Source organism: Pinus tabuliformis, chromosome 9, assembly GCF_031772625.1.
Source record: "Pinus tabuliformis cultivar Carrire ecotype Pingquan chromosome 9, CPIR1, whole genome shotgun sequence".
NCBI lineage: Eukaryota > Viridiplantae > Streptophyta > Pinopsida > Pinales > Pinaceae > Pinus > Pinus tabuliformis.
This window is the reverse complement of record NC_142307.1, coordinates 964,291,659-964,314,813: the sequence shown is the minus strand read 5'-3', so window position 1 is coordinate 964,314,813 and position 23,155 is coordinate 964,291,659. Positions and strand designations below refer to the sequence as shown.

Below are 23,155 nucleotides of genomic sequence, written 5' to 3'. Positions count from 1 at the left end.
TGGTTTCATTCATTGTTCACAGGTAGCAAACATTCACTGCCATATTTTGTTGAGAAATATTAGGAGCCCTGAAGGAGGAGGGTAGGGTCAAGCCATGCCTCCATGTACTCGAATATGGAAAATAAATGCAGCCTTACAGCCATTTTCCTAGTCCGGGTTAAAATTGCAGTCAACCCACATTACTTTAACTGGCAAGTATTTGAATGCAGAGCTAACATAACAAAAATTAATAGAAAATATAGTGGCAAGCCCATCCATCTTGACATGACAGTATATCCAAGCCTGGTTTGGATGACACTTAGACATATAGCTCTTGGGAGTGTAGAAGCTTTTATAAGGTTCAAAAATGGATGTGAGATCGAATAAATTAAGTATCGTGATGTAATTGGAGGGTGGAGGGGGTCAGCCCTATCGGGACCTGGTTCTAGCCAAGAAAACCATCAGCAGGTTTCTCACAATGCTCTAGAATCTGGATTGGGGGTTATTGGACTGCAAGGAGGACCACTGTGCAGTCCAATCTAAGGTTGGGAGGAGAGTTGCAGTCCCTGGCTTAGTCGCCCAGAGGTACGTGTCTATCACTCTAGCTAACCTTATGTTATAATTCCTGAAATTGTTACTGTGTCCAATGACTGCATGAGACACATCTTCTTAAGGTGCAAGGATGATCACGTCTTGATGACACTTAGATTTCTAAAAAAAATGTATACAACTGTGTGATATAGAATATATGAATACATCTATGAGTGTTGCTGTATTGATGTGTATGTTGGTGACAATATATCTCTCAGTGTGTGCTTTGCTCTATCTTGCTGTTCTGAATTCTCAAAACTCTGCTTCATATTAGCAAGAAGTATGACCTTTGTTCTTATGGTAGTGATAAATTGGTGTAATATTACTCATGGCGAGCTTGATAACATATAACCCATACTAGATGGTTTTAACTTTTAAGGTAGTTGAGGTTACACAGACATACTTTTGTGACAAATGTTTTGGGTCACTGCTATGAAATGATTGGTTATTTTCCTGTGAGGTCTAGAACTCATGATTCTATGGAGAATCATGGTCTACAGATTAGTAACTACTTATAAGGCTTGTTAGGTCCCATATATGTATATATATAAGCTGGATAATGTCAATAAACCTTAGCAGTTTCTTAGTACTGGTAAAGATGATGTGAGTTCCTGTCCTACTCCTATTGACCTAGGCACCATATTGTGTTCGATGCTTTCTATTTATTTTGTATTCTGCCAAGACTAGACATGCTATAGGATGTGATATAAACATATATTTTTTGAAATTGCATACATTGTTCACCAATCTCTCTTAATAGACATTACATAGGATGAATAGTATTTGATCAGTCTCTCTGTCTAGTTTGCTTAAAAGTTGTCTAATTGGAATCCTTGAACTCCTGAAGTCAACATGGTGAATCTTGGGCATTAATCAAACTGTCCATGATATGTGCTATACACGGGTACTGTTTCGGCAGGTTTATTTAGAGTCAATCTAAATCTACATGTTTTATATGTGGTTATCCAAATTGCTGGGACAGGGCAACCCTTTTTGTACATTGAGTGCCATCATATGTGCAATAAAATGATGGACACTGATGCTTTAGTTTCTTGAAAACTGTTATCAGAGGATCACACCTATTTTCTGCTGTAGGGTGCCTCTTTACATTCCCAAGGCAAGCAGCATGCAACCCATCTCTTTTGGAAGTGGTGCCTCCCACTGTTTATGTAATCATTATTTATCTCACTTGTTCTTTCACGAATAATGCCATTTTATTGTTATTTCATAAATATATGTGTTATGTTGGGTTTATTATGTTGTTCTATCAATGTGTGCTCCATTTTTGATAATTTGTGGCAGGGGTTTCTTGTTTTGACACCTTCAAGCAATAAGTAAACTTTTTATAGGGACCACCTCCAGTTTTAGGTGATGCTTGCAATTTTGGATAGAAGATACTGGTGACAATCTTTGTTTAAACTTTCTTCAGAGTTGGCATAAGAACAATGGAGGTGCAATCAATACAAGTTAGTGTTACTACCTAGTGCTAAAACTATTAGGGGATGCCAAGATAAAATTAAAGTGAACCTAGTCCATAGCAAATTAGACCTCTGGGAAGATTATGGGTCCAATTTTCATTTCAGTTGATGCAAAATTCACAAAGATTTAGCCAATACAAATTCCCGCTGCCGGGAGAGACTAAAAGCAACAGGGCTTGGCAAATTGAGCATACCTCCACTAGCAGATCCAAATAAGGGGGATAATTGTTACGTTTAGGAAGGGGAAAGTTAGATTGTTATAGGTTGAAATTACAGAGAAGTCAGAGTAGAAATCTTAGCTATAGAAAGTACATTGTTGTTATATATGTGCAAGGTCTACATAAGAATGCCATAACTTTTGATGGGAATATATATGTGTGAAAAGTATAGGAAAATTTGGATAATCGTTGTAAATGTATGGGATTGGGAAGTTGGGTTTTGGAAAAGCCCTATTTTTGCTAAGATGTGCTTCACATGAACCTTGATATTTCTAGTTGCTTTAAAAGCTGCTCTCTAGACCAGTATGGTAGAGATGTTTTAATGTCTTGTCTTATCCTGTCCTCAAATCATTTTGACTCGGTCAAACTACATTAAAAATACCGGGGCGGAGGGGAGGGTTGTGTTACACAACAGGGGGACATGGGGGTCAAATGTGATTCACATGTTTACACCGTTACCTTGTATATGCAAACAATTTTCTCTTGTGCAGGTGTAAGGCCCTTAGTAGACATCGTTATACTTATTGCAGCCCCAATCCCCATTATCTCCTCATGCAATGGATCCTAAACTTGTAACATGATTTTAAATATGATATTCACCATTAGTATGAACATTTTCACGGGGTTTTGAGCTTGTTTCTATGGACATATCATATATGTGAAGATGCAATTGAATGCAAAGAAGTTGAGAATATGCAAAAGATTTGCAAGAAACCCTTCTCCAAGAGTTGAAACAAATCACACATTTTCCACTTGCAAACCATCACCTTGTACCTTCAAAAATTTACTCTCCAAACCTGCAGTAACACCCTACAGGACTATCTTTTTTTCAGAAGTTGATTTATACAACTTGCAAACTGACCCCCAAGGTCACAATGTCTTGTACTGTAGCTTCCTTTGTAATGCAAATCTTTGAACTTGATCTTAGAGATTTAAACCTCCCCCTTTGAAGTTTATGGTCACCATCAATTTCCAAGTAATGGTATTTATCTTGGGCTTAGTGTACCACTTGTTGGATCAACGATGCTATCATTTCTTCCTAACTTGGAACGATTCTATTTCTCCTCATATAACAGAATCTGGATTGGGTTTTTGCACTTACTTTTGATGCAACATTTCTTGTTGATTAGGCTTTGCATTTAACCAGGGTGATGTGAATAACTACCCAGGTTTAAATTGAATATGCACCCATGTGCAATATGATGTCATTTTTTCCCATGTAACAAAGTTTGAAAGTACCCCACCCTCCGATCCTGTAGGCAAGGGTAAGATATTTTGTTATCTGTTTTTGACTAAGTGGAGTGTTCACTATAAATATTGATGTTTCAATTTTTTTTATATAGTTTGTTTTGAGAAAGTCTGAGTAACAATATGAATAATTGTGAAAACTTACATCGTAACTTCGTTGGAACATCCAAAAATATTTCAAAAAATTGAAGTAAGAACATGAATAACTATGAAAACATAAACACAAGGAATTATAAATTCGTTTGAATATCCAAAGATAATAATTTATGTATCCAAAATTGAGTTGTTGTAAATTGATTTGTATACCTCATGCCTATAATTGATTATGTATGTATGCAAATTTATGAAGCATAGGTTCATTCTGTAGGAATTTGCAGGGTAAGTTCCTCAGAAAGAACACCAAAAGGACACCGCTCACAACCAGATCTCAAATCAATACACCAGTATTTTTGACGTGGTTAAAACCCTCAAAGAGGGAAACAGTCCATGGCCTGTGCCAACGTGGCTACTACAGGCAATTTATTAATCAAAGAATGAAAATTTACATAAGCTTCTCTCATGCACGGATTACCCGAACAATGACCCTCCATGCGCTTTAAATAGAACTCATGGACCAATCAGGTGTCAAGCCACGGATCAAGTGTCGGTAATACCGAGGAGAGAGTGAACCGTCGGATCACTACATATCGTGACCGTCGGATTGTAAGTTACAAAATGTACAACGGTAAAGAAACACACTTTACCTAACTCTATACCTAACTCTACACTAGACCAAGTTGAACTTAACTATATCCTATGTGTCGGAATATCCTAACATCCCCCCTTAAGAACAACTTGGGATAGGATTGAAGGATTTACAAATATGACACAATAGGAGAAGGAAGGAGGCACTAGAGCCTATCCCCCCTTAGTGACAACTTCCTGAACTCCAAGCATATATCGAAGTTTAGTGAACTTCGCCTCTGTGAGAGCCTTTGTGAAGATGTCTGCAACCTGATCATCTGTTGAACAATATTGCACTTCAAGAACATGGTCATGAATGAGCTTTTTGATGAAGTGCATGTGTAGTTCAATGTGTTTGCTGCGCTGATGCTGGACTGGATCTTTGCATAGCTGAATGGCACTTTGATTATCACACCAAAGTGTGGTTGGATGCTGCTGCTCAAAGCCAAACTCTGATAGGATCTGACGAAGCCACAAGGCTTCCTTACTAGCTTCCACGGCACCACGATACTCTGCTTCTGCTGACGAAAGAGAAATGGCAGCCTGTTTCTTACAAGCCCATGTAATAGGTCCTGAACCAAGAGTGAAGACATAACCGGCAGTAGACTTCCGATCATCAGGGTCACCAGCCCAATCAGAATCAGTGAAACCAACTAATAGAGGAGCTGCTTTGGCACTGTAATGAATCCCAAACTGTACTGTACCTCGAACATAACGAAGTATTCTTTTGGCTGCTTTCCAATGACTTTCACGGGGGTTTTGCATAAAACGAGCAACAAGGCCAACAAGAAAGGAAAGGTCAAGACGAGTATGGGTTAAATACAAGAGTTTTCCTACAAGTTGACGGTATAAGGTAGCATCAACTTCAGGAGAAGTACAAGAGACTGAAAGTTTGACTCCAGACTGAAAGGGAGAAGGGGCTGGCTTACAGTCTTCCATGTGAAAATGACGAAGAATATCACAAGCATACTTGGACTGGGAAAGGGAAATACCCTCCTTGGATTGCAAGACTTGAAGACCGAGAAAATAGTGTAAGTGTCCTAAGTCTGTCATTTCAAATTTCTTTTAAGGCTAGACTTCACATGGTTTATAAGGTTGGGATCACTACCAGTAAGGATAAGATCATCAACATAAAGAACAAGGATGATAAGAGAGTTGCCCACTTTCTTGGTGTAGACAGTATTGTCAGAATAACACCTAGAAAAGCCAGATTCTAAAAGAAAGCTATCCATTTTGGCATACCAAGCCCGAGGAGCTTGCTTGAGACCATAAAGAGATTTCTTAAGTCGACATACAAGGCTGGAGTCTGTTTGGATGAAGCCAATGGGTTGTTCCATATAGATTTCTTCATGCAAGTCCCCATGCAAGAAGGCAGATTTAACATCCATTTGATGGACTTCCCATTTTAAAGAGGCAGCAAGGGAAAGAACAAGGCGGATAGAGTTCATTTTGGCAACAGAGGAGAAGGTTTCAGTGTAGTCAATGCCTTCAACCTGTGAAAAGCCCTTAGCAACAAGACGAGCTTTATGTTTATCAACTTTCCCATCTGGTCCATACTTGGTTCTGTAAACCCATTTACATCTAACAAGTTTGCGTCCCTTTGGTAGAGGAACAAGATCCCATGTATCATTTGTCAACAATGAATGATATTCTTCATTCATAGCTGCTTCCCAATGTGGATGGCCTGAAGCTTCTGCAAAAGTGTCAGGATCATGATTTACTGGAGCTTGAGCCAGTAAAGAAGAGGCTCTTTCAAACTGAGAACGTGTACGTCGCTGATCTGTAGGATCACCGGCAAGATCACCTGCTGCATCCCGAGTAGCACGGACCCATCTTGGAAGTTGAGGATCCTGAGAAGGTGGGGGAGGATTATCATCCTCACTTTCATCATCTGAAGAAGAAATGTTTTCAAAAGTAGAAGAGATAGGAAGAGGTGGCACATCCGCCGGACTAGGCTCGCAGGCCGATTTATTTTCATCAAATTTTACATCTCTTCTAATGATAACATTTTTGGACTTAAATGGAATAAGTCTATAACCTTTTACATCTTCAGAATATCCAAAAAAGTACATTTCTCACTCTTAGGTTCTAAAGCTTTATGCTTTTCATCTGGAATATGGGCCCATGCTTCACTTCCAAAAACACGAAAGTGACTTACATCTGGTTTAATGGAACTCCAAGCTTCTTCTGGAGTGATATTCTTTAGAACCTTAGTAGGAGTGCGATTGATTATATAATTTGCACAATTAATTGCTTCGGCCCAAAAACTAAGACTGAGTCCTTTAGATTGCAGCATACAATTAGCCATTTCCTTTAAGGTGCGATTTTTCCTTTCAGCTACACCATTTTGTTGTGGAGTGTATGGAACAGTATGTTGCATTTGAATTCCATTTTCGGTGCAAAAGTTGATGAATGTGTTTTTAACATATTCTCCACCATTATCAGTTCTTAGCTTAAGAATTTGATGTCCAGATTGTTTTTCAACAAAGGCTTTGAAGGCCAAAAATGTGTTAAATACTTCGCTCTTGAGTTTTAAGAAGTATACCCAAGTGCGTCTGGAGAAATCATCAATGAAAGTTAAGAAATACTTGCAGCCAGAGAATGAAGCAACAGGAAGTGGACCACATAAATCACTGTGCACAAGCTGTAAAGGGGCTGAGGCGTGCCAAGAGGCACGTTTTTCAAAACTGTCCCGATGATGTTTTCCGAGTACACATCCGGAACAACACCATCTCTGCAAGATACCATAGGAAGACCTGTCACCATATTTTCTTTACATAGATGCTGAAGGGAGCGATAGTTTAAGTGACCAAATCGCTCATGCCAAAGTTTGCTCACTTCATCATTATGAGCAACAAATACTGAGGGAAGATTTGATGACCCAAAGTTGTGAAACTTATACAACCTTGTGGAATCATCAGCAATACCAGTAGCTAGAATCTGTTTAGGATCTCTTAGATCCTTGATTACAACATCATGAGGTGAAAATTCAACAATTTTACCTTCACCTGAATGAGTTATCTGATATACAGATAGAAGGTTGCAGGATAAGGTTGGAACACATAATACATCATTAAACTGACCATTGTCTAGATGAACAGTTCCAGTCCCTACAACATTAAGAGATCTATCATCACCAACATATATATTTTTGGTGTTACAATCATTTAAAGAAGAAAACATGGCTTGGTTTTTTGGCCATGTGATAAGAGGCTCCAGAATCAATGAGCCACTCATGAGAATGAGAAGAAGAAGATACATTTAATGCATAACCAGACTGAGATGATTGACAACGACATGCAGAAAGTGCCATTCCTGAAGTTGAAGTTGAAGTATGCTCCACATGGATGTTATGTTTCTTCATTGCGGCTTCCAAGGCTTCCATCTTCTTAAAGCATTTAGATTCTAAGTGGCCATCTCGATTACAAAAGTTACAATGTCTATCAGTCTTCTTCCATTTGTTTTTATTGGTCTTATCATTTTGCTGAAATGATATTTTATTTTGAGGCTGAGTTTGCTTAGGACCCTTGTTTGGTTTAGGACCATTCTTTTTAGGATTCTTTGAATTTGGTTGCTGCTGGGCGGCTAACGCTTTCTTGGAAGAGTTTCCAAGATTAAGAAGACCAAGGTGTAAGAGTTTTTCTTGTTCTCTTATTAAAGAATCACAAAAAGAGTCAAAGGAAGGGGCCTTGTAGTCTTTTCCTTGACAAATGAAAGCTTCCCTTGTAGAATGGAAAGTGGAAACAAATACAGAGTAGGCTGGTCCCAACTTAGTAAGGATGGAATAAATAAGGTTACTATCTTCTTTCTTAACCTTAACACCTTCCAAGAGATATCTAAGGGTCTTGAATTTGGACAAGAAATCTTCAATGCAAGAAAAATTATTAGGATCCAATGTAAGCAACTCATTTTCAAGTTGATGGGCTCTAATTTCATTTTTAATCCCAAAAACTTTAGTGATTTGTTCCAATGCTTCATGAGGAGTCTCAAGTTCTGCAATATGGAATCTAAGATCAGGAGAAATAGACATCCCTATCAAACCACGTGCTTGATCTTGTCTATTTTCCCATTTTGCAGCCTTGTCTTCATCTTTTGGTTTCTTCTCTTGGTCTGTGGCTATTCTGTAGAGACCTTTACTTCTAAGTAAATCTTCCATGTAGGATATCCATTGGAAGTAGTTAGTGCTGTCAAGAATGACTTGGCATGGACTTTCCATTTTTTTTTTTAATTGAAGCTGAAGATGCTGAAAGTAAGTGTTCCAATGGATAGATCTCGAAAAATTAGGCTGTTTTAAAAAAAACGGCTCTGAAAAAGGCTTCCGGATGAAGAAGTTATGGCTTTTTGAAAAAAAATTATTGAAGTTGCTGGCAAAGTGCGCGAATGTGCGGAAATGAAAAAATCCGCCCCCACAAAATGGAGACTTGAACCCAAGACCTCTACTCTCTTAAAATAGCTTTGAACCAATTGATCTATACAAAAAATTTGAGGGAGAGAGAGAGAGAGAGAGAGAGAGGGGGGGGGGCCCTTGGTTTGTGTGCTTGCCTTGAGAAAGCTCTTTTTCCCTACGAAACACAAAACACAAAACCCAACACGGACATGCAAAGAAAACGAACCTTATGGCTCGAAGTTAGCTTTAGCCAAAAAACTAGATATTTTAAAAAATGAACCTTGCGGCTCAAAGTTAGCTTTAGCCGAAAAACTAAATATTTTTCTCAATGTTTCTGATTTTCCGAGATCACACTAAGGTGCAGGGAAAAGAGCATACGCATGAGAAAAATCCTTCATTTCTGTTTCTGATTTGCCTAGATCGCACAGAGTCGCAGGGCAAAGAGCATACACAGAAATGAAAAGTATAGATCCGGTTAAAAAAAAGCTAAATAAACCGAAACCGAAATAAGCAGAGAGAAAATAACAGTAAACTGCAAATAAACATTGTATACCTCCAGATCTTAAAAAAGACGCAGCTAGGGCTACTGGAAACCTTTTCGCGTGAAACGAAAGGGGTTCCTCACTGGAACAGATGCTCCGAACACAACAGAGCAGTCCTCTCGGCCCGAAAGCAGTCAGAAACAGCAGATCTAGGAAACAACAGTCGGATGCAGTTCTACCGGCTTCAGATTTGGATCACCAACGGACGCGACCCTCAAATAGCTCTGATACCATGTAGGAATTTGCAAGGTAAGTTCCTCAGAAAGAACACCAAAAGGACACTGCTCACAACCAGATCTCAAATCAATACACCAGTATTTTTGACGTGGTTAAAACCCTCAAAGAGGGAAATAGTCCACGGCCTGTGCCAATGTGGCTACTACAGGAAATTTATTAATCAAAGAATGAAAATTTACATAAGCTTCTCTCATGCACGGATTACTCGAAACAATGACCCTCCATGCACTTTAAATAGAACTCATGGACCAATCGGGTGTCAAGCCACAGATCAAGTGTCGGTAATACCGAGGAGAGAGTGAACTGTCGGATCACTACATATCGTGACCGTCGGATTGTAAGTTACAAAATGTACAACGGTAAAGAAACACACTTTACCTAACTCTATACCTAACTCTACACTAGACCAAGTTGAACTTAACTATATCCTATGTGTCAGAATATCCTAACATCCCCCCTTAAGAACAACTTGGGATAGGATTGAAGGATTTACAAATATGACACAATAGGAGAAGGAAGGAGGCACTAGAGCCTATTCATTCATATATCAAATTTTCTGATGCACTTTGAGTTGTAGTAGACTATGGGAAACTCCTCTGCTAGCACCAAAAAACTGTGAAGCTTGATCATAGTACTCTTTCCATGATTTATTGTGTGGTAAATGGGTTGTTATTACATATGTCCTCTCCTAGGTGCCTGCTTGCCAAAACCCATGAATCATGATAATGGATGGAGGGAACACTTTTTTTTTGCAAAGCATGTGGAATTCCAAAGGGATCAGTGGGTGGAGGTGTGTCTCCAGGATCTCCTAGATGGCTTGAGACTGGTTTGATTTAACTGCAACGCAGGGTATGTGAAGAGATAAGGATGACACACTATGAGTTAATCCTTGAAGTTTGAAGTTAGACATTTGGACAAATTGGATTACCTCTTTATTGATTTAACTTGGTGAAAGAGAGACATCTATTTCTATTGCTGCATTATGAGACTCATGAAATTGCCTAAATTAGGTGTGTGTTTCCTGAGAAGAGAGAGACATTTGTTGCTGCATTATGAGACTGAAGAAATCGCCTAAATTGAGTGTTACCTGAGAAGGGTATGAGGTGGAAGATATGACTAGGTTGCCTGATAAGATGAGGCAACTTCAATTTTTAAAATCCATAGGCAAATTCAGTACATAAATCTATTTTCTCTCATGGAAGCTATGGGATATTTAAAACTTCAACATAGAAATCTAATGGCTTTGGAATAATTGGTGAGAAACAAACAAAAAGAGTGAGTTCTAAATGTTCAAATCCAGAATTGAGAGTGCTATGGTCTTGTATTCCATTTGTATTTGTTCAATCTCCAAAGAAAACTGGGAAGTGATAATTAATGAGAAACAATCATGTTATGATCAATAAAGTAAAATTAGTTGTTGGGAGTAGGGTGCTTGAGCAATATTTTAGACTTTCAGCTAAACAAGTCACAAGGTTTATCATTATGAACATTAATGTAGGAAAGATGGTTCTTTTTGGTTGTGCAGAAAAAAATAGATTTATAATTCAAAACTGTAAAAATGTTATCACGCATATCGAGAATGTTTATGATTAGATTTAATAACAAGGTTCCAAGTCATTATGACAAAAAAATCCCAATTATTCAAGACAAACTCAATTAATTATCAATTTAATAATAATAAAATAATTTCCATTTTTTCCTTATTACTTTATAAAAGGGATATTGTGTCCTTATTCTATTTTATTTCTTTGGAATTTTTGGCTGGAAACATTTATTTTTGGGTGAAATCTTGCTTTTTGTTTTTGAATTCAGCTCTTAAAAAACCGCCACTATTATACAAAATTCACAAATCAAATTTTTGATTCCAATGAATTGTGAACAAATTGCGTAGGCAAATTTGACCAAACAAATATAGCCAAAAACTGTCGAAACATACACTACGACCTATAAAAATGCACATCGGACTGTAAACACACTTGGCCTCTTCGAATGCAATTATTTTTTCATTTGGTTCTTTGTTTGCTTATCTCAAATTCTTATGATGTGAGTCTTCTATAGTTGTGTTGTCTGTGCCTTAACATATCTTTTTCTTATGTTCTTGTCACTGATAACATCCATCCTTTAACCAACCAACAATATGTGTTTAGTGACTTGCAAAAAATTGACATGGGACATTGCCATGAAAACGTCCATGTAGTTGGAGAGAGGATAGAAAATTTTGCAGTGCATTACCTATGGTTGTGGGTATTTTTCCTATTCTATATGTTGTGATCCTTGTTAGGTAGGTTTAATTTTTAATTTTGGAGGTTGTGGTGCTACTTGCAATTAATTTATTATTTTTTGGAAATTTAGAATTCAAATATATTATTAAAGTTATTATAATTTTAAATATTTTATTCAAAAAAAATAGTTTTTTTTTTTTAATAAATAATTTTAGTAAGCTTGGCGGATCCTTTCTATTCCATTTTAAAAAATAGGCAGGAATTACATAAACATCATCCATAATTAGATGGCCTCAACTTGCTCATTGGGAAACCATGTATGTTGGCCATTTGACAACATTATATGCAATCCAAAATTTGAAAAGCCTGAGAATGTTAAGCAAGGCTATATAAGCCTGAGTGTCTATGCGTCTCCTATTTACTCTATGTCTATAACAGAAATATAAAAAATGCATGCTATTCATTTATACATAGGAAAATTAAGATTCAAAACTATGTTAAGAAAAATGATAATCATCAAAAGATTCAATTGGCGTCAAGTCTTTGGCATTGGAGCCCGATAGTTCAGTTTTTGAAAGGCAGGGAATATGATTCTCAATACGACTTAAACGAGCATTTTGTTGTTGAATTTGGCATTGAATGAGTTGGAATTCCTTGTCGATTTCCTGTATTTTTGTTGCTAACTATGAAATTCCTTCAAAGCTGGATGTTAAAGCTTTTTCCAAGAGATTTTTCGTCATCCAGAAAAGGTAAAGGGTCTGTGGAACTAGGTGTATCGGCCTTTGGTATGGCCTGGGTTAGGGATGAGATCCTGCGATTCATTTAGCTCCAATTCATTATATGTTTCATGCTTCAATTCATTCTCCCAACCCAAAATAATCTAACGAGCATGTGGGTGTGCATTAGTTTGCTAAGAGAGAGTTTTTTCCAAGTCTAAATCATTGTTATTTTTGCGACCTTGATTTTGGGTAGTTCAAGGTTGAGCTTGAGTTATAACACGACCACAACCCTGGCCTTGGCTATGACCTTGACCACCCCTTGCATTTCTCCCTCGGGACGAAAGAGTGAGGAGAAAAAACATTAGGGAAAATATTGGACTTGAGGGCTGCACTTGGAGGGAAAGTAAATATGATAGATGGACTAACAACCCAATAGACTACAAACTCAAAGAGTTAGAGACCAAACCAACCGCGGGATACTATATGAAATTTCATTATATGGAAATATACCTGAATGTCTTTGTGTTAAGGAGAGAAAGCTCCTTGAGATTTAAACAAACTCTACTACTAGTGATACCCTGCCAAAGGTTGTCGAAATAAAGCGTAGGAGTTTGTTGGCAAGGAAACATAACACAAAGAGGTAAAGGGACGAGGCTAGGAGGGATTGGTCCTTCAACTTTCTTGGTTGTTATTGGGAAATATGCAAAGATTTTTCCCCTTCATGCTTTGATAATGCCATGCCTTTTAGTGCAAATAAAAAAAACAGAAAGAACATTCTCAAACACCTCCTAAAATTCCCATAGAATACATCAGGATCAACACTATATTCAATGACATCATCCATTTTCTTCAGTGTTTTCGTTATGGAGTGAATGCAAATAGATGATTGTATGCTCGAATGAAGGTTTGTGCAAAGCTGATTCAATGTGATTTGCAAACTCTCCTTGATTTGATGAATTCAGTGACGCATCATGTAAGCCAACCTCAATTGGATGCAACTACCCAACTTTTTGATCCTCTTCACTCATGCCCAACATAACAGTTTGAAAGTATCACAATCTAAAAATGTGAAGGTATGTAAAGTCTACTATAAGGGGGCCTATCTAAAAATGTGAAAGTATGTAAAGTCTACTATAAGGGGGCCTATCTAAATGTGAAAGTATGTAAAGTCTACTATAAGGGGGCCTTCTAATGCCCCCAGAAGTTGCCACGGGGGGGGGGGGGCTCTTAATGCCCCCAAAAGTTAGTACGAGGGGGGCGCCCAACGTCCCTAAACTTTGCAACAAGGTGGTTTTAAACCATCCTCATAAGTTGCTACAAGGGGGTTGTAAGCCGCCCTTGTACGTTGCTATGAGGGGGATTTTAAATTACCCACATAGGTCAATTTTCAAGGGGGTTTCAAATCGCCCTCAAAAGTGACTTTTTTTAGGCGATTTACAACCAACCTTGAAAGATGACTTTTGAGGACTATTTCAATCACCCCTAAAAGTCACTTTTGTGGCTGGTTCATATCTCTTAAAAAACCTTTTTGTTTGTCCTCACAACGCCCTTAGTCTAGCCCACATGAAGGGCCCTCATGCCTAATCGACCCAACTTTTGGGGCTTGACCTTGACGAAGCCAAGGAGAATTGAACCAATGCCTCATAACAGAGGGCCAATGACTTGGCAGATAGGCTTCAACCAACCATTTTGGCTACCCATCAACGCTATCTCTTCAAAAACCTTCCCTAAAAGGCTTGACATTTAGAGGTGATGCTTTGAAGGGAGTGAAGTTCTAAAAAATTCCACCCAAAAGTCACTTTTCAAGTTTGGAACCCCCCTTGAAAAGTGACACATTTGGGGGCAGTTCATATCTCTTAAAAAACCACCCCTAAAAGGCTTGAATTTTAGAGGTGATGCTTTTAGGGGCAGGGGGGAGGAGGTATGATGGAGGTTTTGAAAAATTGCAGCTAATGTTAATATTGCTTTTAATTCCCACTTTTGGAGGCAGATTACAACCCCCCAAAAGTAATTTTTTTGTAGTAGTGGTAGTTATAATTTTTGTCTTTAGAAGTCATTCTTTTTTAATGATTAACTATGCTTTGCTTCTTTCTAGGATATCCTCTCAAGCACATGTTTCAACCAATTCTCAAGTTCATTCTTCAAATTACTTTTATATTTATTTTTGAGATTTATAATTCTCTAATCTTTTGTAAGAAAAGGTCTTTCATTTTATACAGGGTAGGTGATTCCTTGAGTTAGAGGAAAGGAATATCCTTCCCTCACTAGTAAAGGGATTTCCTTATAGAAAAGGAAAATGATTTCCTCTCTGGAGAGAGATACAAGATTTTCCTTATCAATATCGATTGCATCACCAGCAGATGCATCGTCAACATTACAAATAGCTGGTGAAGTCTCTTTTTTAATCTTTGACTCTCGAGTAATATTCTTGTTATTCCAAGGAAATCCTTGGCCTCTCCCCTTGGCATTAGCATTATGAGATACAACCTTAATTGCTTTTGGTTTTTTCAAGCAATCAATCAAGGGTGCTTCCTTAGAGATATTAGACACATCTAATAACACTGCACATTGTTTAAGGGGTTCAACAACAACACTGGATCCATAAATATTTGACTCCATTCCTACATGCTTTCCTTTTGGTTTACTTTGGGCCAGTGGAAGAGGTTGAAGGGGATTGTTCAACGTGGACTTTGCAACCCTTGCCCGTGTAATGTGAACATTGGATGTCTGGGTTCCAGTCATTGTTATTTTGTAAAGTTGTGAACAACATGACTTTACAGCTTTGAATTTGTGTAAACCTAGTAGCAGAATTCAGAGATGTAGTCGCGAAAGTTTAACAGTTATTGCAGCTCACCCAAAGTTCAACTAGAATGCTCAAATGTTAAAGTGCATAGTGAATTAAAGTGTGTACTTCTCAAACTTTTTTCTAATCCAAAATAGTGGTTGAGTCATATGATTTATTACTAAGCTACGGTTGGTTTGAAAAAATAAATGGATATTTTTTTGATAGAATGGTCACATCTTTGGCTTCCATATAATGACAATACTAATCAAATTAAAATAACAAGCAAGAGGTATATGAAGCACATGATCACTGATTTGAATGATTCAAATGTGTTCATTGTGTTCTTTAATTCTACACTTTTTAACTACTATTTTGACTCTCTTTTTTGGAAATTTATTGTTGAATGTTCACCTTTTGTAGATGTGTGTAATCAATCTAAGATCTTTCACTCAAATTAGCTTGTTGTAAATAATCTATATATTATGCAAGAACATGTACAAAGTTATTTTCAAAATTAGTAAATTTAGATGTAAATTAGAATGTATGGTTTTTATTTTTTGATGGCTCTAAGTCGAGTTCATGTGAAAGGTCTAGATGCACTCTTCGAGATCTTAAAGGGTACGAATATTTGATGTCTCGTCGCTTGGATTGCCCATGCACAAATAATGTCACTAAGTATGAGGCTTTGATACACTAAAATCATTCAGGATGTGATATAATTCAATAATTATATGATCCTATTCAGCAAACATTCTTAGATAGGTATTCAACAATATAATAACAAATGAAAATGAAACTCAATAAGTTTTTGGAGGAAAAAATAATATTTTTCATTCATCATGTGCTAGAATTCTTTTAGCATGCAATGTTGTTATGCTCTTGTATTTGTGCTAGAAGGAAATCTAGCACACGTTAGATTTATTGTACCTTGCAATGTTGTTATTGCTAAGATGATTATATCTGCGATAGAAGAAAATCTATTGTGTGTTAAATTTATTTACCTTGGAATGTTGTTGTTGGCAATATAATTGTGGTTGAAGAAAATATAGCACATTCTAGGTTTGTTTTGCCCCCTGCAGTGTTCTTGGAACCATGCTCGTGTTTATGTTAGAAGTTGTCTAACAAGCACTAGATATGTTTGAAGCTATAATGTTGTTATGTTATTATTTGTGCTAAAGGAAATCTAACACTTGTTAGATTTGTTTCATCTTACAATGTTGTTATTAGGAATACACTTGAGTTTATTATAGAATGAAATCTAGCATGTGTTAGATTTCCTTTGCTTGATAATGTTGTTGTTGGAAATATACTTGTATTTCTGCTAAAATTAAATATAACACATGTTAGATTTTTTTCACCTTACGTTGTTTTTATGTGCTTGTGTTTGAGCTAGAAGGAAATTTAGCACACACTATGTTTCTTTCAAAATGCAATGTTGTGGTTTGAAATTTGGTTGTTTGTGCTAGAAAGAAACATGATAGAATTCTTTGACCTTGCAATGTTATTAGAATTTTACATGTGATTGCGTTAGAAGGAAATTTAGCACATGTTAGATTTCTTTATTGCAATGTTGTTATTGACAATATACTTCATTTTGTGCTAGAACTAAATTTAGTGTGTGTTATATTTCTTTAACCCTAGGGACAATGTTGTTATGTTCCTTTGTTTGTGCTAGAAGGAAATCTAGCACAGGAGATTTGTTTCATCCTGTGATGTGCTTTTGTGTGTTAGAAAGAAATGTAGCATGCACTAGATTTCCTTGCCCTGTAATGTTGTTGTTGTCAACATGGTTGTGTTTGTGTTAGAAGTAAATCTATCATGTGCTATAATTCTTTCACGTTACAATGTTTTTGTCTGCTTGTGTTTATACAAGAAGGAAATCTAAAACACATTAGATTTCTTTCACCTGGCAATGTTGTTATTGGCAATGTGGTTATCTTTGGGCTAGAAGGAAATCTTGCATGCACTAGATTTATTTTACAATGAAATGTTACTGTTGGAAATATGGTTGCTTGTGCTAGAAGGAATTTAGCATGTGTTTTGTTTCCTTTAGCTTGCAATCTACTTGTATTTGTGATAGAATGAATCCAGCATGCACTAGACTTCTTTAGTCCTACAATGTTGTCATGTGCTTGTGTTTGTGCTAGAATAAAATATAGCATATGTTAGATTTCTATCAAATTGAAATGTGCTTGTGTTTGTGTTGGAAGAAAATTTAGCATAGGCTCGATTTTTTATACTCTACAATGTTGTTGTTAGCAACGTGCTTGTATTTGTTGTAGACATAAATCTAACACATGCTAGATTTCTCACTCTACAATGTTGCTATGTGCTTTTGTTTGCGCTAAAAGGAAATCTAACACATGTTAGATTTTTTTTACCTTGCAATGTTGTTATTGCCAATATGTTTTTCTTTGGGCGAAAATGAAACCTAGCTTGTGCTAGATATGTTTTGTCTTGTAATGTTGTCATTGGAAATATTTATATGTTTGTTTTAGAAGTAAATATATTGGAATTTTTTCTCACCCTACAATGTTTTTTTCCAGAAAAAAAGAGCGTAATTTTGATTAATAAATAACAAAATTACATGTTGTACTGGCTAGAAACCGCATCATCAAGTCGAAGACCAAATGATAGGCAAGAGATAAGTAGAAGAAACAAGATAAAAATACATGGTGTGGGAAGCTAAGCTTTTCGCCCCTTCTTTTTCTTTACCCTGCGCCATTCCCCTTGGGATGACGTCGAAGAGACAAGAGCAAGATGGTTTCCTGCCTCCAATTTGGCGATGTCCTTGTCAGAGTCTGAGTTATCTGATGTGTGGTTGCTCCTATTCCCACTGATGTCCCCCTCGTCAGGGATCAAGTTGGCCTGCACACTGTGGTTCTTGGCATCTGATTAGTCTTGTGGAGATCCCCCTTGTGTAACAGGTTCCATTGGATTCTGACTTTCCTCTTGTGGGGATGGTTCATCCAGAGCTTCATCCTCCTTTTCAGTTTCAGGCGGGGGGTATTGCCAACCTTTGGGTTTTTTCTCGAGATTCTCTTTCCTTCTAGTGTCCTTTTTGGCTTCTGGACGTGTTGTGTAAATGACCTGTTTGTCTACAATTCTTGCATCTAAAAGCTGTGTTCTCATAATCCAAGTTCTGTGTCCAAATTCGCTTATTGTGAATTAATCAGATGCTGTCCGAAAGTCCTTTGCTGAGGTCTACCTCTACGCATATGCGTGCGTAGGTGAAAATCCTTTCCTCTATTCTTTGGGAGTCCTTTTCTATGAACTGTCCAAGGCTGTTGCCAATACCAGCCAGAACTCTGTCCTCCTAGAAATGAAGGGGAAGGTTGTGCATTCAGACCCAGACTGGCATTTTGGAGACGACCATGGTGTTTGCGTCGAAGTTGGGGAACTAGGGAGTGGTAAACATGCCGATTGAACCCCAGAACCATGGTCCTTCCTGCAGAATCTTGTCTCTAGCTTCAGGGGATGGGAATTTTACAACAAAGAATCCTTTGGAGCAGAGGTGGATGTCGCATTCTAATGACCAGTTTGTTAAAATCCAATGGAAGAGCTCTACTGGTTTTGGCAAGAAACAATTAAATCGACAAATAATTGCTAGAGATTCAAGGGAGGCACATTGCTCATCAGATTCTGGCAAATCAATATTTAATTCTGGGTTGTAATTCAATTGCTTCACTATATAGGGGTTTGGAGTGTTTCCTGCCTGTTTGGATGGTTCAGGGGCTTTCTTTTTCCCCTGTAGAATGTTCTTGAATGATAGACCCTCATGTTCTTGCTTCTGATTTGATCCTGAACCTAACTGTGTGCTGCCTCCTAGCCCTGTTCTACCCTTGGATGCAGCCCCCTCGTGCATTCTTAGGTTTAGAATGATGGTGGAATCAACATGAATATGATACAACAACAAGGACTGTTGGTCTTGTAGTATTTTTCCTTCAAAAATCAAGCTCTGTGAATGGCCAGGTTATCTGAATTTCGACATGATGCGTTGTTTCAGGTCTAGAACTGTGTCTATGTTTTTGACCCAAAGTATGCCTGAAACCCCATCTGGAGTTTTTAAAAAAATTTGAAAACAGAATGGGCTTACCTAGCTCACAGGTCCCGACTGATCCTTCGGGTGCGAGGAGGAAGCTTCACCTTTAAAGGTAGAGACTATTCGTGCAGGATGGTGAGGGTCGATCTTCGCCGAGAGTTGGACCGAACAGAGTGTCTTGGGCCTAACCGAGCAGGGGTATGCCAAAAACCCTTCATCCCAATAAAGGTTGTCCTGTAGCTTCTTAGGGAGCCCGCAATGGTTCAATCCCCTTGTCGCTGCAGAGAACTCAGGGGCGTTAATCTTTTGGAGGGCGAAAGGAGCGCTAAATTCACCCTGTGGCCGCCGCAGAACCCCTTGCAGTCAGCCTCGGGCAAGAGAAGGCCGAGCCTGTCTGTCTGTGTAATCGAAAATAAGAACCCCATCAAAATCCATCTCCTATGTTCGAAGCTGCCCAGTTTTTGATGTCTACCATAGTCGTCGGGGAGCCGGAATCATCTGGGACAATGAGCGGCAGCATGAGGATGACCTTGGGGGGTAGTCCGTAGGGAGCTCGCTGGGTAAGTCGAGAGGAGTGGCCGCACATGCCCGGCCGAGTCCTTTCCTCCTTGCACAGGGGTCTTCGTGTCTGTTCTTCGGGCTCACCAAGCAGCCAAAAGTGGCTGTCGAAACCTGAGATCCATTTGCACGCAGAGTAAATCCTAGCTCCATTCTCGCTCACCTCTCACCCTACAATGTTGTTATGTGATTATGTTTGCATGAGAAGGAAATATAGTATGCATTATATTTCTTTCACCTTGTAATGTTTTTATTTGCAAGGTGCTTGTGTTTTTGATAGGAGGAAATCTAACATGTGTTAGATTTGTTTTGTCTAGTAATGTTGTTGTTGGCAATATGTTTGTGAATTTGCACTAGAAGGAAATCTAGTACGTGTTATATTTTTTTTCACAATGCAATATTATTTTTGACAATATAGTTATTTGTGCTAGAAGGAAATCAAATATTGTCTTGCATATTTTTATTTTGTAATATGCTTTTATCTATGCTAGAAGGAAATTTAGCTTGCACTAGATCTCTTTTTTTCTTGCAGTGTTGTTGTTGACAATATGCCTATGTTTGTGATAGAAGTAAATCTAGCACATAGTAGATTTATGAGACCTTGCAATGTTGTTATGTTTTTATGATAGAATGAAATATAGCACACATTAGATTTCTTTCATCTTACAATGTTATTATTCGCAATGTGTTTTTGTTTTTGCTAGAAGAAAATCTTGTGGGTACTAGATTCTTTTTGCCTTACAATTATGTTATTGGTAATATGTTCGTGTTTGTGCTAGAAGTAAATCCAACATGTATTAGGTTTATTTAGCCATATAATAATGTTATTTACTTAGGTTTGTGATAGAAAGAAATATAACATGTGTTAGATTTTCCTTTACCCTGCTGTAATGATGTTGTTCACAACATATTTGTGTTTGTGCTAGAAGCAAATCTAGCACATGTTAGATTTCTTTCACCTATCAATGCTGATATGAGTTTTTCTTTTTTTTTGTCCTCCAGAAGGAAGAGTGCAATGCTTAAATTTATGTCCCTTTCTAATGTTTTATTGGAAATGTGCTTGTATTTGTATTAGAAATAAATCTAACATGTCCTACATTTAATTTTCTTTGCAATATTGTCGTTGGAAACATGTTTGTATTTTTGCTAAAAGTAATTCTAGCACATGCTAGATTTATTTCACTTTACAATGTTGTTATGTGTTTGTTTTTATGCTAAAATGAAATTTAACTTACGATATATTTATTTCACTTTGCAATGTTTTTATTGGCAATGTGCTCGTGTTTGTGATAGAGGGTAATATAGAATGTTTTTTTCACAATCCAATGTTGTTGTTGGAAACATGCTTATGTTTGTACCATATCCCATTCTTAGGCCACATATTCCATATGAAGGGCCTTCTAATCATTTTAGGGTTACATTTTTTATATTGTAACAATAGTTTATGTAGGCATGGATTAAAACCTCATTGTCTCTAAAAGACAATGTCAAATTACATAAGCATGGAGATGTCTCAAGAAAGATTATTATTGTAATGTTTTTATTGACAATGTTTTTGTGTTTGTGATAGAAGGAAATTTAGCAATGTTGTTGTTGGCAATCTTCTTTTATGCGATAGAAGGGAGTCTAGCATGTGTTACATTTCCATTGCCTTGGCAATATTTTTAATGACAATGTGCTTGTGTTTGTGCTATATTTCTTTCGGTTTGCAATGTTTTTCTTGGAAATATGCATGTGTTCGTGCTCAAAATAATTCTAGCATGTGCTAGATTTATTTCACCATACAATGTTTTTATTGGCAATATCCATGTGTTTGTGATAAAAAGAAATCTAGAATACAAATATTTCTTTTTCTTTGCAACATTTGTGTTGGCAATATGCTTATCTTTCTGCTAGAAGTAATTCTATCACATTCTCTGTTTCTTTCACCTTGCAATGTTGTTATGTGTTTTTTATTTGTGCTAGACGAAGATCTAGAAGAAAATCTAATAATTGCCATAGTTAATGTTCTTTCATTGTGTTTTGATTTTATGGTTTCTAAAGCAAGCTAAGAATATACATGACTATAAAAGATAAATTTTCTGTAAATATGATGTTGTTGTAGTCTCTACAGTTTTATTTATTTATTCACAATGTAATGTTTTTTGGAAATGTGTTTATGCTCATGCTAGAAGGAAAGCTAGTAAGTGATGACTTGCCTATAGTCACGATTAAAAGAACATAATAAATTATTTTGGGGTTCCCTTTTTCTAATCAACACCATGATTAGCTATTATTGTGAGTTCTACACTTGTTATTGTTCTTGTTCATTTTTGTTACACATACAATGATGCGATTAGTTATAGTATTTATAAATTCATACTTTCTTCAATAATTCAAAACTATGTTAATAATTTTTTACTTATTTATTTATTATTATCAGAAACCATAGACTATGAAGCTAGTGAGAATTCAAAGGAAGCATCCACGGAAAAAGAATGTTCAAGAAACATGACACCAAAATATTTAAATAGTATGACAATTTTATAATTAGTTTATACTTTGTTACAATGGTTAGACATTATGCTAATAAATGGTTGTTGATTAGCTTATATTTATTATTTTATCAGGCCGATGATGAAATGTTGTGCACCTCCTTCGAGTGTCCAATTAGATTTTTTTATTTTTTTATTTTATTTTTTTTTAATTTTTTAATTTTTTTATTTTTTTATTTTTTTTTTTTTTTTTTTTTTTTTTTTTTTCTGATAAAAAAATTCTCTTATATCTTGATCAACCTATTTGGGATAAATGGTACCCTGTTTTTAATTGTTACCAACTAGGAACATTAAAGTGTTCTCCAAGTCAACCCGATTTTGAGACTACAAGAGAAATAGTTTACATTATTTGACAACATGTACTATTCGGCCCATAAGGGATTAACCATGGAAGAAATTTCTTCAGTAGCAGATAAGATATTGGATGAAACCATTTGGTTTTTTATTCCACTTAATCATCCAACAAATGCCACAAAATTAAAAGATTATTGTTCTAAATTGAAAACCAACAGAACATTATTGGAGGCAATGGTTACATATTGTCAAAGTCACGATGAGAAATTGAATGAGAATAATTTTACCACATTCAACATTCTTGAGAATTATGAAATTAACGATATTATATTTTCCAACTTTTGCAACATGGTGGAGGGGTTTACTTATGTAAAAAGAGCACATAATACAAAGATAGAGTCCCTTTCTCAGCAAGCATGTGGAGTCTTTGATAGAATGATAAAGGGATCAACAAGTGTTCAACGAGTTGACAACAATTTTGAATTTGGTTGTCATTTTGGGGGCTTTGATATTTTGTCAACACTTTTGCATGCTTTTCCAATGTCAGTTGCAAGAAGTTTTACATACTAACCTTATTGTTCCGGATACACTTGCTTTA

The 23,155-nt window shown here is 36.8% G+C and overlaps 1 pseudogene; it reads right to left on the bottom strand.

The window, feature by feature from the left end:
- The window catches only part of LOC149151934 (adenosylhomocysteinase pseudogene), a 35,649-nt pseudogene extending 20,563 nt beyond the window's left edge, over positions 1 to 15,086 (bottom strand).
- Between the last annotated feature and the right edge of the window lie 8,069 nt (positions 15,087 to 23,155).